A 6,000-nucleotide genomic window follows, 5' to 3' on the forward strand; every position below is an offset into this window, starting at 1 on the left:
TATCACCTTGGGCAAACGCCCGTCCGCCGCGTCCCTTTGCTGCAGCACAGCCAGGTCTGCCCGTGTGCTTTCCTGCCGCCCGGGCTGCGCTGCGAGAGCCGAGGCGGGGCCGTGTGGCGGCGGGGCCGCGAGGGGGCGCTGCGGGAGCCCGTGCTGCCCCAGCTCTGCGCGGTGTCACTGCTCTGTGTCATGGTACTGCTTCCCTGCCTCCCTGCTTCCCTGCCTCCCTGCTTCCCTGCCTCCCTGCCTCCCTGCTTCCCTGCCATGGTACTCCTTCCCTGCCTCCCTGCTTCCCTGCCATGGTACTGCTTCCCTGCCATGGTACTGCTTCCCTGCCTCCCTGCTTCCCTGCCATGGTACTCCTTCCCTGCCTCCCTGCTTCCCTGCCTCCCTGCTTCCCTGCCTCCCTGCTTCCCTGCCATGGTACTGCTTCCCTGCCTCCCTGCTTCCCTGCCTCCCTGCTCCCCTGCCATGGTACTGCTTCCCTGCCTCCCTGCCTCCCTGCTTCCCTGCCATGGTACTGCTTCCCTGCCTCCCTGCTTCCCTGCCTCCCTGCCTCCCTGCTTCCCTGCCATGGTACTGCTTCCCTGCCTCCCTGCTTCCCTGCCTCCCTGCTTCCCTGCCTCCCTGCTTCCCTCCCTGCCTGCCTCCCTGCCTGCCTCCATCCCAGTGCTGCTCTCGGCCCGGGCAGCAGCAGCCTCTACTTCGGCCAGAAAAGCCGACAGCAGGGGTTAATTGCTATTTATAACAAATCGCCTCCCTGTCTCCTCCCCTTCTCCCCTTTCACACGGTGCAGTGGGGTGCGGTCGGGAGATGCTCCCCTCTCCCCGCGCGGTGCTGCTGCTAAAACGCACCAGGAGAGTAGGAGAATGCATCGCGGGCGAACAAACGAGCCTTGTGTGTCTAGGAGTCGCTTGCCGGGCGAAAGGCTCAAAGACCCCTGGGCAAAACCCTGGGCAGCCTCAGAGCTCCCTCAGTTCAGTGGTGCCTGAGCGTGCTCAGTACCTTTCGGGTGCTTGAGTCCAGTTCTTCAGCACTAGCCCTGCCTAAAGCAACAGGAGGATTGTCAAAGGAAAACGCGGTATGCAGAGCATATTGCGGTGAAGAATTTGAGCAAATCACAAAGCCAGTATTAATCGAAGTATTTATTGGTGATCAGAATCGGTATCTGCTGGAGCTCACTATTTACTCCGAGTGTTTTGGGTTCATTGCTACCACTAAAGCCAAATTTTAAATGAGCTTGGATTTTTACAGGTACCAAGTTATGTTCCACCATGAGTTTTTGATTAAAAATGCAAGAGCTGGGTACTTGGAGCAGATTAGCACTCTGCTTTCCTGGGATAGAACATTGTTTCCATCCATTGGGATCCTATAGTGGGTGTTGATGGGAGGCAGCAGGGTTTGGTATGTGCTCCTGCAAAATGTAAAGGACTTAGAACACCAATATGCTGAAGTTAAAAAAAAATTGTGTATATTTGCCTTAACACAATCTTTTCAACCATCTTTTGCAGAGATAATGTTAATAAAGAAAAAAACCCCAGTATTTAATAGTTTATGACAAATAACAATAAGAATACATTGTCCAAAACCTAATTTTTCCAAGTCTGATATTGTCTGTTATTTTTCTTTTTTTTTTCTTTCTGCACCAAATTAATCTGGTACATAGGAAAGTCTGTCACAAGCTAGATCTGTGCATCCAACTGCCAGGCATGAGCAGAGCTTCACATTAGAGACAGTGATATTGGGGTGCCTGGTCTTATCCATCATGGGGACCATAGAAATTAATCTAGATGGATGGTGCTTTTAAGTAGTGCTTCACTCACAATATTCTATAATCAGTAGCTCATAGTGAATGAGGAGATTTGTAGCTATTTCTGAGAGTTGCTTAAATGTCTGTTACTTGCAGTGTGAATTGTACCTTGGCAATGTAATCTAATAGACTTTGATAAGATTTTTCTATCTGAGGAGGCTTTTATACTTAAAATCCTTACCAGAGTTTGTGTTGTTTTCTTCATGAAAGCATACTGTAGAGCTACAGCAAGTACAGCTGAGAGTGGTACAAGCAACATTTTGGCACAGCTTTGGCAGTCCTCAGCTTAGTGACTGCTCTTTGTTCTAGCACAGAGCAATGACACAGAGTAAACTAGAAAAGACTCGCCAGTTTGCCAGCCTGACTGAAGCCAAGCTCTGCACCTGCTTGTCAGAGAAAGACCTGTAGACTACACAGATGCCTGCATTGAAAATAAATGGGAAAAGGAGGGGTGAAAATGCGACTTGCTGTCCTGCTAGAAGTCTCCTTCTCACTTTAAAGAAGAGGTATAAACATATGTGTGTTGCTACAGATCCCAGTTTAGGGGAACACATGAGCAGACGTGCACCATACAGATGTCAACACAGATTTATTCACAGGAACTCTAGTAAATTAACCTTTGATTAGCAGCAGTTCTCCCTAACCCACTTCATTGGTACAATACTAAAGACTACTCCACTGCATTCCCATGCTCAACAGGATGCTAATTCTTGGATACTGAAGGAGTCCTCAGGCCTGAGCTGGTGGAGAAATCATACTCAACCTAAGAGCTTAACCAAGGTGTACAGGACCCTTCTTTTAAGGTTTAGTTTTGCTGGAAAATGCAAAACGTTGACATTTGTGATAAACAAGTCATTACACCTGCATTGTTCCCAGAGCTGAAGCTTTGATGGCAGGGTAGAACAACTGTGGACAAAAAGATGCACAGGCTCCAGAAAGCAGACCCTCTTGGCTAAATCAACCTGAGCCAAACAATGAGGACAAAATGCCATTCAACTAAGTGTGCTGAAAGAGCTCAGGTATGAAATTGCTGAGCCACCAAAGAAGAGCTTAGACCAACCACCATCTCAAGGAACAAAGGTCAGTAATGTGATTGGTAGTTGTATGAATAACAGAATAAATAAAGCAACATTTCCTCTGAACTGGTGGTAAATTTACAAAAGGAGTGTCCAAGGGCTTGTGCTGGGATCAGTGCTGTTCACCATCTCTGAATGTGGCATGTCAAAGCAGGTGAATACTGGCAAAGTTTGCAGATGATACAAAATTATTCACAATAATCAAAGCTAAAGCTGACTGTTGCAGAAGGAGCTTATAATACCAACTGACAGTGATGCGCCAGATGAAATTCAATATTGACGAGTGCAAAGTAAGGCAATTAGGGAAAAAATAGCTCTACTTATACATGTAAAGTGACAGTCCCTAGATAGCAACACTTAAGAAAGATCTTGGGTAACTGAAATTAAGGTATGAGGTTTCTGAAAACATCACCTAATACCCTGCAACAGTCAAAAGGCAAATTGGATAGTAGGAGTTGCTGAATGAGGGAACACAATAAAGTAGAACAGAAAATAGTATTACGGCACTGATCTAATAACTTTGGAAAAGATATAAAACAGGTAGCAAGACTAGTCAGAGTTTTGTGACAGTTTATTTTCCAGGAAAGACTAAATTAGACCTTCTCAGCTTGGAAAGAAAGCTACCTGAGGGGACTTGATTTAAGTGTATAAAATCACCAATGGCATGGAGAAGGTAAACAGGACAAGGTTGTGTTTCTCAAATGTAAGAATTAGGGGTAACAAATTGAATTATCCGACAGTAAATCTAAACCATAAGGAAGGAATTTTCCACATGATGCATTAAACCATGGGACTTGTTGCCAAAACAGCCACTTGTTGTTGCACAAATATATTTTAAAAAGACTTGGACAAAATCATGTCATATAGGACCATTATTAAGATGAAATATCCACCTTCAACCTGTAGCTCAGAGACTCCTAAAACTATTGATCGTCAAAAGCCAGAACAGTACAGATCACTGTGTACTGCCCCTGTCTTTGTGCACTTCCTTAAATATCCACATGGGCTGACATTTGAGGTCAGGTTCTGGACTATAGAGATCTTTAATCACAATCACTAGAGCATTTTCATGTGAGGGAATGGGAAAATACATCCTGGACATATTATGCAGTGAGAGGCAAGGAAAGAGTATACTGGAACCATAAGAAAAACAAGGTCCCATTTCCTTCCCACATACTATTCACAAGTTTGTTTGGGACTATTCTGCCTTGATAGCAATTTTGTTTTGATCCTCATAAAAGCACATCTACAACTCAGAAAGATTTAGTAATGATTTCTTTAGAAGATTATGTTGTTCTAAGGGGAGCTAACATAATTCAACATGTCATCCATCATGAAAAAAATACTCTTTTTTTTGAGAAAATTTGTTTCAGTTGATGTTGTGTTATGGTCTCAGTCACAGCATCTTTCCTTACACCAGAATATACAGTACTAAGCCCATCAAAACAAAAGTCCCAGTCCAGTTCTGAAAGCAGCAACATGCTTGCTTACCTCTGAAGCCTCTCTCCAGCACAGCTGGAAGTCAGGGTGGCCATTCATTTCCATGCACTTGAGTGCATGTGCGTGCACACAGATTTATGGCACAGGAGAAAATCCAAGCCAGAGAAAGAGAGAAAATTACATTCTTTCTTATTTACTTATTTGCAGGCCCCATCAGGGGTTCAGATGCAGTAGTTCAGTAGCACAGTATTTGCATGCAGACTGACTGTGGAGTCTAAGACATAAAGTAGGCAGTTGTTCAGGGCATCACACAGCTGGCAGCAGCCAGATGTGGGACTGATGGCAGGAGCAGACAAGCTCCTGGGGCAGCACAAATTCAGTTTTGTTCAACTTGCTGCTGAGTCTCACGTTGCACCGCCTGGTTTGCAAACACAGGAGGCATGTTCCCCATGGAGCTAAAACCACTGAGATGGAGCTGCTTCTGCTGTCCCACTTTATCACAGATTTCATGACCACATTTGAAGACATATTTGACATCTAGACAAAAGCCAAAGACTTCAAGATTTCCCAGAAGCAAGACAAATACTCATCCTCAGCCCCATGAGCCTTCAGATACTGCAATGAAGTGTTTGGTAGAAAAACTTTGGTTGCTTTCTGTTCCAAACAGCTCAGCTTTGATAAATGCAGCAGGATTGATCTGTGCTGTGCATCCCTTAACTGAGTTACATGTATAATCCTCCCTGGAACAGAACATTTACATTCCACTGACCTAGTTGAAAAAATGTATTAATTTTAATTTATGCAAAATTCTCCCAATAGAAAAGTAAGAGGAGAAAGGCGATGTCTTACTTGCAGTCCTTGCCTGCTTGGAGCTAGAAGTGAAGCCAACTTTTTAATCAGGATTTTTTGAAAATGCTGAAGCATTTCAATGGGTGTCTTCTTCATATAAATCCAGACAGAGCTTTTTTACCTCCCATATATCTCACATGGTCACAAATACAAAATATGCTATTAACCTGTCTCCTCTCCACTGAGTGGTGCCTCTGCCTTTGGAGACCCTGGGGCTGTGGGGCACCAGGAAGAGTTGAACACAAGCTGCAGCCAGACACCTCATTTCAACTCCTCCTGTTGCACACCTCTCTGGAGGTTGATTTCATATGCAGACAAGAGGGAACTTCACTGTTGAAGAAGGAAATTAACGGTGCATATTCCTGTATCATCTGACCTGAAAAGCTCCGAGAGCATAGTTAGCCCACAGTCCAGCCCCAGTGCTGCAGCTCTCTCAAAGGAAAAATGGCCACTAATGTTTGTGAGAACTGGTTGTGTAGCCCAAAATTTGTCTTTAGGGTCACTTCATCTGTCTCAGTGAGTCAAACACAACAGGTCCATGTACAAAAGGGACTGAGTGAATGGTGGTTTTATATTGCTTCAGCATGGAAAAACAAAGGGATAGATGCCCTCATGTAAAATTCCCTTTAGTAAGAATTACTTCGGGGTCTTAACTCAGCAATGTTGCTCCTACTGCAGTCAGCCAGCCCTGTTTCCACATGTGAGGATGTCAGAGCAAGAAGCCATCATTATTTGCTTAGCAGGCTCTTTGGCAGCTACCAACATTGCTGTAGTCAGTGCAAAGCAAAACCAATTAAGGAGCTTTTCATGCCAAAACGGCCTAGG

The sequence above is a fragment of the Lichenostomus cassidix genome, chromosome 5, assembly GCF_008360975.1.
Source record: "Lichenostomus cassidix isolate B80296 chromosome 5, HeHo_3.0, whole genome shotgun sequence".
NCBI classification, from domain to species: Eukaryota; Metazoa; Chordata; class Aves; order Passeriformes; family Meliphagidae; genus Lichenostomus; species Lichenostomus cassidix.